The sequence below is a fragment of the Cupressus sempervirens genome, chromosome 11, assembly GCF_028749045.1.
Source record: "Cupressus sempervirens isolate cs-2001-9-10 chromosome 11, ASM2874904v1, whole genome shotgun sequence".
Lineage (NCBI taxonomy): Eukaryota > Viridiplantae > Streptophyta > Pinopsida > Cupressales > Cupressaceae > Cupressus > Cupressus sempervirens.
Genome location: NC_143128.1, coordinates 677,853,955 through 677,868,948, shown reverse-complemented (window position 1 = coordinate 677,868,948; position 14,994 = coordinate 677,853,955).

Here is a 14,994-nt window from a genome sequence, read left to right as displayed (position 1 = left end):
TTGTCATGTTTATGTTATTGAGGCCATGGTTGGAACTTTAACATTCACCTTCATTTAGTTTCTTTGTGTAGAGTACATTGATCATTTGTTGGATACTTCATGATATATTACTATGTTGCATTTGGAATTGAAATGGATTTGTTAGTTACATGTGCTCATGGATACTTAGAGATGGTGGTGATGTTGATTTCTCTTAGATTAGAGAAGTATTTATTGGGATAGTTGATGGTTTCAGCAAGAAGTCCAAGGGGAATTCACCTGATATGGACTTGAGAGGAGATTTTTCTTACATGAGTCTTGTTTTGAGACTTGGATATCTTGATGAACATTCTCATTCCCACTCTTGGTCTACTCGGTGACTTAATACTTGAGAGGTATAGCCAATTGTTTCTCTCAGGTGCATTATGTTTATGTTTGTCTTTCATAGATATGGATCTTGAGCTATGGTACATGAGTTTGATATTCTTATGGAAGGCTTACATACATGATTAATCATATGGTATGGTTTGGGTGTTTTTGTGGATTCTTGGTTGGGGTTCTATGGAGGAGATATTACTTGGCATAGTTTACATCTAGAGGTGTGTGTAGAAGGACCTGATACAAGTTATGATTTGCATGGTTACTCTTTGATCTTGGTTATTATTGGTGTAAATAAGTATTTACTTATTACACTTACTTAAGTTTTACTTAGGTTAATGCATTATTTTATTATTATTATAAGTGAGACACTTAGGAGTTTGTATACTCTCATTGAGTTATGCAACTCTAATTATGCACATGGTGTCTACAACACGGGAGTATGCATCATTCACTGAGTTGTCATGTTGACAACACAGTTATCCACACTCCTCATTTAGCACATGTTGTCTACACCATTGATTTGCGTGCTACACCATTGCAGGCTTATCCTCACATCATCGCACTTAACCCCATGCTCAATGGAGGATAATCCATATCTGGTGGACATGTGTCTGGTTGTATGACATATCATGATGTTGAATTCTATGCATTCTAGAAGCTCTCTTGAGGCCTTTATATTCAGGCACTCCTAGTGTACTCTCATCCAGTTATTGAATGAATATCATCATTCTGATCATACTCTGTCTATTTTGGTCTATTGTGTGCTTGTGTTGAGTTCTTTAGTTATTGAGTGAATTATGTTCTAAGCCAAATTCTTACAATTATCTTCTTGGATGTTTGGTTTCAATTATATTAGATTTGAGATTGGTTGGATATTGTGATCATTGGTTTAAGCTCATGTATGTCATGTGAGAGATGGCATAGTTATTCCTTTATCTCTTTCCTTTGTTGGTTGTGGAGAACTTCGGAGAGAATTGGAGACTTGTTATGAGAGTTATTCTTGCAAGTTGTATTTACGTATTGTGGATGTCCTTGATACCACATGAATTCACTTATATGAGATGTTGTGAGTGGATTGGTCACAGATTTGACATTATCTTTTGCTATGGGATCTTCTTGGTATATATGTGGTAGGTATTTCTCTTGAGGTTTGTGATTGTAGGTTGTAGATTGGATATGTTGATGATATAAGATTCACTTGGTATACCTTTGAAGGCATGGATAGTTGGATGGGTTTGGCACTTGTTGTGGGTGTTATTTCAGCTATGGATATTTGACAATTATGGATACATATGATTACCTTTGGATCAAATTTTTGTTCTCAACATTTCAGGTGGCACGGGATTTTATTATTCTTATGTGACAGATTGGGTGGCTTTCTCTTTGGATGACTTCTATGTATGTTTGGAGCCAGTGCCATAATAGGAAGTGGGATCATTCAGGTTTGAGATGTGGAATACTTTGATTTTGTTGTGGGTACCAAGATGAAGCGCATGGTGTACTTTGATCCATGATGGTGGATGTGCTGAGAGAGATTGTTTCCTTGTTCATTTATATGGATACAGATTGACCCTATTCAATGTATACAACAAGTGGGAGATTGTTGAGATTGTGCGTGTTGCACACATTGCATAATATTATTATATTGTATTATTTTATTTTATTAAGTAATGTTGCACCTAGGAGCACCTAGGAGCACTTAGATGGATGAGTAACATATAAAGATTCCCATGGGATATGCTTGATGAGTTGTATTGTAACCTTGTGATAATATTTGATGTAATTATTTAATATCGGAGAAAAGAATTAAATATTCAATATTAAATGTGGGGTCAATGGGTTAGGTAGCACATGGATTATGTAATAGCACTTGGTGATTTTGTGGGACTTGCTACTATATAAGCAGCCACAAGGATAGTTGAAGAGAAAAGACAAAAAGGGGAAAAGGGAAAAAGGAAAGTCGAGTGAGAGAGGGCTTGACAGGTTAGCCAAGGGAGAATTATGAAGGTTGGAAGTATGGCATGGGATGTGTGGACTCATGCTTGTTCACATAGATTTATTGGTTATGACTATGGCTTTGAAGGCTTCCATGGTTGTATTGCAATGGTGTTTTGTTGAATAATACATGGGGATGGATGCTTTTGGAGGCTGGGTTTTTTCCATCAATAAGGGTTTCCCATGTTATATCTTGTGTCACCATTTTTTGTGGGTATGTTGTCCATTCTCTTGCATGTGGATTTCAATTACATATTTGTTTCAAATCTATTATAGGTTATGTGAAAATGGTTATATTTTTGTTGCAAGTTTCCTTACACTCTACAAGTGTTGATAATCTCTCAAAGTAGGTTTTGCCACTTACTCCCCCTCATGGTGTTGATTCTAGTGATTGTATCACCCAAATAGCCATCATATGGTGTGGAAAAATCTTCCTCCAATCTCTCATTCTCCTCCCTATATTTTAGGTGATTTGTCTACCCACCCTATAGTGAGATACTAGTTATGTGGCTAATGTTGGTATTGGTCTTTCTTGACCTAGTTGTAACTAGCATTTTTGGCATGTCTTTGTTAGGACCAACACCCTTTTTATGCTAGTTATTAATATCAAAAACATTGATATCACCTTTCAAAAATAGATTACTATAAAATATATAACTAACTCCGAAGAATAGGCTCCTTGTTTAACAAAACACTACCAACATTAATACAAGAAATTTTCTCCCTTAAATGGTATAATATTATAAATATGAATATGTATTTGTCACCTTAAACTTGTAAAATTAATCATATCTACAAAACATTTACTTTCAATGCCCTCCAATAACAACCCATCAAAATGTGTGCTTTTCAAACCACATCCCACCATTATAAGATCCTCTTGCAACCCTTTTAATAGCATTTTCATTGGTCATTCTATTACTAAATATCATAAGAAAACTTAATGGATGCTTTGATAGATTTGTTACATCTCTTTGCATTAGACTTACGAAAACCACCTAAGTTTTAAAACCTATCCTTAAGCAAGGAATTCCAACAAAAATGGTCTTTTAAGCGGAATATGTTAAGGTTATAAAGACCTTTAAAAGCACAATCTCATTCAAAATAACTAGAAAGGGAAAGTAACTCAGTTTCTATAGAATGATAGTTTTACAATAATAACAAAGATATCCTATACAATATTCATATCGTGTTATCTCTAAAAACGAAAAACTTTAAAAATCCAATAAAACGTACCTAATTTAAACAACACCTTTTTCAAAACAACTAAAATAAATCCTCTTATTGGCAAGCTTACAACCCATTGAAAGGTCAAATAAACTTAAATATCTTAAATTTATACCAAAAACAACTCATTGAATTTCTATTCAAACTTACTATCACCAACTTTTTTTTTGATAGGTAATGGTTTGAAACCTAGATTTATTATTATTATTATTTGAAAATTAATTATTATTATGTATTAAATTTGAGTGGACTTGAACCCAAGACCTCCCACATGAGAAGCTCACAAGTTACCATTGTGTTGTAGACTCTTTCCTTTAAATCACCAACTTTGACTATATTATTTTTTATCATAATAAAAACACTCAGAAAAACCCAAGGAATACCTTCCAAATTATTCAATTCAACAAATCAAATGTATTTTAATGCTTATCAAGGGCATAAATTAAACATATACCAAAAAAAAATCTACATTGAGCTCAACAAATGCCACCCTACAATAAGGAGAAGTGTCATGACATAACATTTGAACCAAAAATGGATTAAGAAAAATGAAGACACTTTGTTTTCCTCTGATGTGTTTTGAGAAAGAACACAATTTCAAATTTGTATCATAATTTTTAAGGCCTCTCAAATTCCAACCTATTATCATCATAAAAATGACATAAAGATAAAATAAGATAGAGAATATTGCTCCCAATCCCACTATTAAACAACTAACTTTTACTTCATCAATTACCATGGTACCTCCATTATTTCCACAAATTTTTATAGACACAATCAATATTAAATGATTTTTGAAATTTAAAGATTACTTGCTACTTTTAAAATAAGAATTGTCAATTTTAACTATTCTACATGGAATACATGATTTTGGGAGTAACTAAAGGCCTTCACTTATCTAATAATCCGAATTTCTTTAATTATTATCATTTAATTCAAAATTTTAAAAGAATAAGTCTAAGGCAAATGAAAACTAATTAAACCAAAGATGCACACCAAATTAATAGAAATTACACAAACTTTATTTCACTATTTGAGATAATAGATCATGTTTCATCAACACAATCAAATTACCAAGACCCATGCAATCTCTTGTTATTGATCAACATTATTAATGTCTTTAAGTTTACTAATAGAATTTTGCTTAGTTGTTGGCAAACCATTCTCAAATGCTTATCTTAAGGATAAAAACATGTTTTGTATCTATCTAACCTAGTCACTATAAAAATCATGAATATACCCTTTTAGATTAAAAGAAATTAAAGCAAAAAGACACATGTTTAAATATATTAGAATTTTTGCATTCACAAAAAAATGAATGTGTTTTTCATTTTTATAACTTCACCTCTTGGTCTCAAAATATGAGGTAACAAAAATCACAAAGGAAGTATATTACAAACCTTTGTCCACTGTGGGGTTTATTAAAACGTCTTAAGGGTTGATTGTAATTGTTTGTGGATTAAGCTATGTCGAAGTTTTTGATGTAAAGGTTTTGGAACAATTTAATCCACATAGCAATTACAATCATCAATATGGACAATAGAAATTTGATCAACTCAATCTTAAGGATTAGCAATGAAGTCTTACAAAAAGGCAGCAAACAAAGATATATAAATGTTTCATAAACTACTGACAAAAAAACTGTATATATATACTTTTTTTTAAGATAAAGAAAGACTACATATTTAAGAAAATGTTACATACTATTCCAACTTCTTATACCACATTGATGGTGACCAATCATCAATAAATTTCCTCAAGGGGAAGGCATAGGATAGTAAGTAAAACAAAAATTACCAATAAGTTTGAGCTTTTTTTAATCTTTCTTAAAAATTACAACCATCTATTCATTAGCAAATATGCAATGAATCATTATATGCTTATGTTATATGCATGCCTTCATTTAGGCTTTATACTTTGATAGACCCATCTTCCTAATTGAAAATCTCAACTCCACTAGAACTTAAATGATTTGATATCATCACTTACATCAAAAGTTCCAAGATGCTTGAGAGACCTTCACATGTAGAAATTAAATGATCAACATTGTAAAATAAATATTAAAGAAGATTAGTCTAACTACAAACCTATACAACTATTTAGAAAAAAAATTTAAAAAGATCAAATTTAAAAAATGATACCACAAAATAAAATAAAAATTAGAAATAAAACTTTGGGGGTTTTTTATTGTTTAATTAGCTAACTAAAACATTGATGCAACTAAAACATTAAAGAAATTTTAACTTTATAAATAGAAAATTAGTTTTGTAGATAGACAAACACATGAAACAAAGAAGAGAGAATTAAATTAAGACAATAATAATATACATATCAAAATATGTTTTTTATAAGTTTTACCAACGCTATTTCTATATTAAAAGTGAGACTAATGGATCGAAATCCATGTAAAATCAAAAGACAAATATATTGAAACATATTCAAGAGTAAAAGTTTTACATTTCATGTGGGTCAATCTCAATATAAACCTATTAAATTTTAGACGACCACATTTATTGTGTTATTGTTTTGTGAAATTTTTATTAAGAATGTATACTTAAAATAACTTTAATTAAGAAATTAAATATAGTTGAAAATAACTTAAACTAGCAAGCTCTACTCCATTGTAGTATATACTACTACTTTAAGATAATCAAGTGCTTCAGAGACCTGGTTAGTTCTTTATATTTTAAATTCCATCTCTTAATCACAAGTAAAAAAATAGACAAAAATCAATAAATTATTTAACAAGCACTAAATAACATCATGAGACATTATATTAGTTAACGAAGTCAACCCTCACTGCATTTTAAATTCAATCTCTAAACTATATTTAAATACATTTTTCAAAAGTATTAAGTCATTTATTTGCTTTTAACTATAAGTGAAAAAGTTTTAGAAAGCATTAATCCACTTATTTTATATTATCATCATGCACTAATTTAAAATGAAGCCACTTAATTTCTCCATTTTTGTATATTATATTGTTTTAAAGTTTCTTTGTTTCTTGCTAAAATTTGCCCTATTTTAATTTTTACTCTTTTAAATTCCATTTAAATATTGTAGTCCCATGTTAATCAAATGTTAGAATGGTTACAGAATTATTTTTTTAAAGCAATAACCATAAACTCAGTTACAGTTATACAATTCATCTATTTTAGTGAACAACTGCCCATTCTAAAATCCTTGTCACCGATGTAAGCATGAGTTGATTCCCATGCTCACATTCTTTGTTTGTATGATTAAAATGAGAACACCCTGCATCATGCTTCCATCTATGATAGTATGTTCATCAAGCATCCCTTTTTCATCAATTAACTTCTACAAAATAAAGTTAAAGACTATTTTTTTTGGCACGCAAGCTGAAAGTTATACACTAAAATCAATCAACAATGCAAATGCAAATTCAAATATGGTTGTTGGAATAGGAATAGGAAATTAGGAATATGTTTTCTATTCTTTGTTTGGTGTGTCAATTGGAATAGGGAATAGGAATACATATTCCCATTTTGCCCCTAATATGAGCTTATGTCCATTCCAAAAAATAGTTGTTATTGGAATAGTGATTCATATTCCCAATATGCATTCCTAATCTTAATTCCTATGTGATAGCGAGATTGGGTGAACCAACCACTAGCTCATGCTCCTGGTCTTCTTTAAGACTTCTAGGGTGTCTTTCTCTCCTACCCTAGCACTTATAGGACCCTTTGTTCACTAGGATCCCCTGGCCTCCTTAAGCCAACCTACCTACCAATAAGTTTGGTATGCTCATTCCACTTCTTGTTGCATTCTTGCTCACTTACCTTAGCCCTTAAACCATCTTTGAAGGCCTAAATCACCCATATGCTTCAGCCAACCTTGCAGAGGTGTGAAGGTGTCCTAAGGGACTTCAATGCAATCAACTAGGGGTGTTAGATATCCCTCATAGTCTAGTTTCTTATCCAATCTCACCAAATTCCCCTATTAGGTCTCCTATAGCAAGAAAATAGGGTATTTCTCCTACGTCTTCCAAACTAACCTTGCAATCTTTTATAGGTTTCTTGGTTCATTTGTCATCCCCTTAAAGATGTTTGGGGTCTTGAGATCATATTCTTCCATCCATTTCCCTAACCCAAATTAGGTGAAAATTAGGCTTTTTAGGCTTCATGGGTTGCTCAAAAAATCAAGATTTTTTTAGGCTTGTTCCAAGATTGGTATGATCCTCTCCACTTTATGGAGTGTTGGTAAGACTTCCTTTTTCTATGTCCAAAATGAATTTTGATTCTAACTTTTCTCCTCTGCAAGTAATGTTGATTTCTTTATGGTCTTCCCTAGCTAGACTCACCATAGGCTCGCCTAGGGCAAGACCTTAAAAATGCTTCCCCTACATTTGAGGGCCCTTGCTCCTATATACATTATGTATATGGAGTATACTCATTATTCCCAAGAGCTCCTACAAAATGGAAGGCGGGAAAGTGAGTTAGAACTCCATCTTCAACAACTACCTAGGTAAAACCAATGATAGTGTAAAACCAAACCAATTTCATAAAACGTAAACAAAATTATCAAAACCTCTATCTACCAACACACTGAATCAAGAAAACATGCAATTCAAAGGATACACATGTTACAGTATGGAGCTTGAACTTCTAACTACCTAATGTCATCAATAACAAAGAAATTGCATTCAAATTGCTTCAAAATGTTGATTGCCAAAATACTCAATCCGTACAATGAGCATCCAACTTTTCTCATAAGTCTTGCCATGCCTTATATAAGGTGGTTGGGAGGTTATTTACCCCTTAGAGATCTTTCCCATTGAATTGCAACTTTTGTTGAAAATGTTGCTCAAGTAACTTTTAGAAGTTGCACAATGCAACTTTTAGATCTTTTTAGCAACTTTTCCCCAGCTTAGTCAAATGACCTTCATTTCTTCCCAAACTTAACCACAAACCTCAACTAAGGTAAAAAAAATCACCCTAACCCTTCCTAGACCCTATTGACCACATGATGATGTCATCACCATGTTTTGGGCCAATCATAGAGCTTTACAACTTGCTAGCCCCTAATTGCTCCTAGTAAAAGGCTCTAAGACCCTATGAACAAAATCCATATTGTACTACCACTATGGTCAACATGACCTTATATCCAACACATCCAAAATTTCCTAAGGCTCACACTCACACAATAACATCATGAAACATTCGATTGTCTGGGCAATCCCTAGGTGCTCCTACACCATTCTCTCCCTCTGCACAACTTTTAAGGAAAATGAGGAGAAATCAGAGACATATCAATGCCAAGCTTTTTAAAATTTTCTTCCTCTACCCATGTAGCTTCAACTTCTGGTTATCCTTTCCACTGGATTAGGTGCTCCATGTAGATCTTGTGGGTAGTAGCCTTCCTTACCCTGGATTCCAAGCTCATTTCAGCTTGTTGCTTCACCTTGGAAGGTAAGGTTGCAATACCGGCATCTTCCAATATCTCCCTGCTATTTTGACTTACCTCTAATTGTGGTCCTTTTTATTCGACCAAATTTGTTACATTGAACACTAGTGAAATGTTCAAGTATGTAGGAAGCTCTACCTTGTAGGCATTTTGTCCATATTTTGCTAACACCTTACATGGACCCACTCTCTTCGTCAACAACTTTTTCGGTGCTCCTTTCTGTAGTCTAGATTTTTTTAGGTGGACCATAACATAGTCTCCCACTTCAAACTGTATGTTCTTTCTTGACATGTCTACCTTGGCCTTCAATTTATGAGTAGCCTATGTTATAGTTTTATTCAGTTATTCTTGTATCTCTTTCAGTCTGATCTATACTTCATACCTCCTAGATCCCTAAGTTCACACATACCTCTTGCGTACATAACATACACAATCTCAAAAGGACTTCTCCCTATTGTCCTATTCACACTATCATTGTAGGCATATTCAGCTTGATGGATGATCAAATCTCATGTCTATCCATACTCCTTGGTTAGGCATCTAAGAAGGTTACCTATCACTCTAATGACCACCTCAGTTTGACCATCAATCTATGGACGGTAAGTTGAACTAAATAATAGATGAGCTCCTAGTCTACTCTATAAAGTCTTCCAAAAATGTTTCATGAACTTCACATCTCTATTAGAGACTATGCTTAGAAGTAATCCATGGATTCTTAACTCTTTGAAAAATAAATGAGCAATGTAGCTAGCATCATGAGTAGTTTTACAAGGGATAAAATGACTCATCTTACTAAACCTATCTACCACCACATAGATATTTTCCAACCCTGTTTTAGTCTTAAGACGACCTACCACAAAGTCCATCCTAATGCACTCCCATGGCTTGTTAGGAATAGGTAGGGGTTGGTACAAACTTGCATTATTGGCTCCCCCTTTTGCTTTCATGCACACCACACATTGCTCTACATACCTTCTAAATACCTTCTAACATCTCTTGGCTACTTCGGCCAGTAGTAGAACCTCTAAACCAACTCCAGTGTTTTATCAATACCTTAATGACCACTAAGACTGTCATTGTGCTTCTCTTGAATGAGGTTCTCTCTCATTAAACCTTGAGGAACACATAACTAATTTCCCATAAACAACAATCCACTTTGCAAAGTATATTCAAAGAATTGACTATAGAAATAATTTTGAAAATCAAAACATACTTTATATGCTTCGGAGAAATCTTCATCATCCTTGTAGAGGTCTTTGAAACTTTCTATGCCAATGCTTTGCAATTTAACCTCTTGTACCGTCAGCATTCTCCTACCTAGTGCATCTGCCACCTTATTTAGTTGTCCCTTCTTGTGCTTAATAGTAAATGTGAAAGCTTGTAGGTATTTCATCCACTTTAAGTGTTTATTGCTCAACTTCACTATGGAAATGATTTTGAAAATCAGAACATACCTTATATGCTTTAGAGAAATATTTATCATCCTTGTAGAGGTCCTTGAAACTTTCTATGCCAATTCTTTGAAATTTAACCTCTTGTACTATCAGCATTCTCCTGCTTAGTTCATCTGGCACCTTATTTAGTTGTCCCTTCTTGTGCTTAATAGTGAATGTGAAAGCTTGTACGTATTTCATCCACTTTAAGAGTTTGTTGCTCAACTTCTCCTGAGTGTTAATGTAGCTAAGTGCATGGTTATCAGTAAACACCACAAATTCCTTAGGTAGGAGATAATGTCTCCACTTCCTCAATGATTGCACTAGAGCATATAACTCCAAGTCATAAGCAAAGTACTTCTTCTTGGCCTCATTGAGCTTCTCACTGAAGAAATCTATGGGTCTACCTTCTTGACTCAGTACCCCTCCTACTGCAATCCCACTTGCATCACACTCACTATGAACAACTTATCAAAGTTAGGTAACATGAGGATAGGTTGGGTAGCCACTTCTTGTTTCAATTTCTCAAAAGCTCTCCCTACTTCTGTTAAAGTTTGTGGCTACGATAGAGATCTTTATCCCTCAAAATTTGGACATTATTACCCTTATTATTATCTTCAGCTAAAAAGGATACTTATGTTTAATTTGTAATATTAAATGTATATGACATTTGTCATTCTCATGCATTGAGGCATGAATATTCAAAGATTTATTATTAATTATAGGAGTTACTGGAATCTCGAGAGACCTTTTCAGTTATAATGTGAAGAGTCTCTCCTATTGTTATATATTTGCATCAAGCAAAGGACATTGTACACTTGAACTTTTATTATCAATAAAGATATATTTTGTTGTGTGGCTAGGTTTTTCCCTTCATTCTCGAAGGGTTTTCCTAGGATATTTCTAGTGTTCTTTGTTTCATTTTATCTCTTTTCTTATTGTTGGTTATCTTTATGGATTTTTGGGCTTTAGTTTTAACATGGTATCAAAGCCTAGGTTTTTTTTTATAATAGCAAAAGAAGGAAATTGGTTATTCTCCCTCTGATTGTCATTTTTGTTGCATGCACGTAATAAATTGTGTTAAGGGTTTAATCCCTGTTAAGTATTTTTATTATCATTTTTTTTTGTTCCAAAATACACTTTATGTATTCTTTGGCTCTGTATGTCGGGTGACTTTAAATCTGCTACCGGGTTATTTCAGATTTAAAATTGACTTCTTCTTGCATGCATCTGTTCGGGTTTCTGAGTTTATCATATTTTGTAACACTTCAGAAAAGTGTAGACTCAGAAGTTTAAGATGGTGTCGACAGAGTATATGGATAAGATGCAACAGCTCCAAGATTGTCTTTTATTTTTCTATGGACACGAGCATTACACAATGACATTTTGAGATATGTTTGTTGATTGTGATAATGGAAGATTGTTCAATATCAAAGACGTGATTCCACCTCAACATCTTCGATGGTTTCTTTTTGTAATGGCAAGCATTCAGATTATATTTCACCACCTATGTGTGTGCTATTAGGTCTCCTTTTTTTTTTTCTGTAGTGGTTGACACTCATATTCGCTGAGTCCACTTCCTTATTTAGAGCTAATGTAACTCCTTGTCATATTTTTTGTTATCGTGGCTCTTCTGTATATTCTTTTATTGGTTCTCCTTCTGCATATGTTTTAAGTTATCATTTGTATAAAAAGAGTCGTCAAGATATGGGAATCGACAAAGATTATTCCTAGTAACAGCAAGTCATTTGAAAGATTATGTGTCAACCTTTAGCAAAAGGATTATTATCAAATCAATTATGATTGCTAGCTCGTAAGCAGGCAATAGTTTCTTTCATTGGAAGTCCATTCCTCTTAAGAGATCTTTTTTATTTTAAGTCTGCAAAGGTCGCTATGAGTACAAGTCTAATCGACATGTTAACTGGGGGTGTGATCCTAACATCATGGTTGATGGAAGTTGGGCTCTTTCTTTTCAAAAACTCAACCTGTTCATCCCCTATTCATGAATCCTCTACATATCGTTTTGTACCATATTTACCTTTTTCTGTTTGGTTGGAGCATGTGTTGACACGACTCTTTCTCTCAATGACTTGGCATTTTTCTTAGTTGGACTTTTCATATGTTATCAACATTTCATTTTGTATCGACACTCTAAAGAGAGCTTATTTTTGTCATGCACTTGATTGTATTAATGTGCCACCGCTTTCTCTTGGGTAAAAAATGGTTTCTTGTGTGGATGAGATAAAGCATCAATAGTATCTTTGAATAAGTCCATGGGTACTCGTGGATGAAGCTTATTTTCAAATCAATCTCCTATTATCATGCAAGTTTGAATCTCAGTGTGTTTGTAGCGTAGAGTCTTAACATTCGGATTACTCTCAACTAAGAAAGTATATGCCTATGTGAGTTTATCAAGAAGCATATTGATTGCAAAATGTTGGTATTTAAATCAGTTTGAATATATCCTTCATTTATGCTTGTTTTGTATGCATATGGTTGATTCATTGCTCAAGTTTATGGTGTTGTTTTATATCATCTGTGTGTGATTGAATGATATTCGAGTTGCAAAGGTGTTCTGCTACAAATTATATTGTGATCATTCTTGTAGAATTTTAAATAGGTGCAGGACAAAGGGAAAGAAGGAAAGTCTTCTTGAACTATTAAGGAAAGTTCCTAGAAATTATGTATGCGACTGGAGTTGGACCAAGATGCCACTACTATTAGTCGGTTCTTCCTAGGTATTTCTAATTATACCATGTGATGCTCATAATATTCAGACAACCAGAGGATGTAACAACAAAGGCTATAGACCTTGTGTTGATGTGTGTTTTATGACCCACCAAACAGTAGAACAAAATACCAAAATATCTTATCCTCTCTTGAATAAAGTCTTGTGTATGTTAAGCTTGCTAGAAGATCATACGATGACTTCAAGGTTCCTTTAATACAAGATTTTGACTGTGGATAAGATCAGTGGTTAATGTGATTTTTTGATGATCACAAGGGGCCTTACATGTTTATTTAGATTCATTTCAAGCCATACTCGATGTGGGAGCTACCTTAAGGTTTTGCAATGAAGTACTTTTTTGGAGTTTTCACAAAATATGCAGAAATTCAATAGGACAGGGTTCAGGAATTCTGTTCTAATCCTAAGGGTAGTGATAACAAAAAATAGTACTCTAATGGACAAATTCCTCAATTTACTGTATTCCACTTCTCCAAGTTATACTACAATTACATGTGAATTGGTGTAATCTTCAAGGGTTATGCTAAATATTTTCATATCACTGCATACGCCATCATAAAGAACAATGTATACGAATGATAGAAATTAAGCACATGCATGAAAGGGGTTTAGGCTAACTTTGCACAACAAGTTAGAATCACTAAAATGTCAAAAGTATGAACCAAAGGAATTCATCAATACACCATCATATTCTTCATTGTAATCACCACACATTAACTAGGCTAAACTTAATCTAATTGAAGAAATTTAGGACAACAAGCAAGCACCAAGACACATCAAGTATTCACCAAGCTCCAATGAAAACTTTATTATCTCAATAGCTCATAGCAACAATTTCATAAAAATCTCCCCTTACAAATGAGAAATGAGGCCTTTATATAGGTCCTCGTTTACAACAGGTGCCTCGAATGATCACAATAACCGATGGCCAAGATCGTGCCACATCAGCCCTAATTAGGGTTAAGGCAAAGGAAAGGAATCTACATTGATGCAAAAAGGAATCCACTACTGTAGTGGGTAATAAATGTCCACTATGCATGCTCGTTTAGGAAGGAGTGAGGTGTAATAAATGATCCCTAAGAACACCCGCTATGCATTAAATGCATCTATCCTTGATTCCCCCGCCTAAAGGAGTGAAATTGATCTAACACTATTTCCAATTCCTCTGTACTAATGCTTGGTGCAAATTCTTGCTTGAATTCTAGAACTACAATTTCTCTTTCCGCTTTTCCTAAGCTTTCATCCCAATCTAGTAGTAAGTCCTTAGTAGTGTACATTGTATTTGAGAAGATGGAGAAGTTCTCAAAATCATCTCTTTCATAGACATTTAGTTGAAAGAATTCCTCTAGCTTGACGTTTAGATTATCAATTGTCATTTCTTCTTCCACCAATCTCTGTGATAACAAGGATGCAACTACGTTTGATATTCCTTGCTTGATGTTGTCAACAATCTTCTTCCATTGACTGGATTCCCTGGTAAAGCTCTCAAACATTTCCTTAGCTATGATCACTACACTGTACCATTGAATAAAATCATAGACATCCCCCTCCCTGATAACTTGACCATCGATCAATTCTTGCTTTGGGGTCTCCATCAGATTCTGAATGTCAGCAATCACCTCTTCTTGGTAAATATGCTCATCCACCCATGATTCCTCCATGCACTGGATCCTGGAGAGTACAGTTAATGCCCTATTGTGCACTTGCACTAATTCTTTTGCATGTTTGAAGGCTAGCTCTTGGATTCCTTCAATCCAAACTTTTGCACCTTGAGCAGTCCACTTGGTTCTGTCAATATCACCTACCACC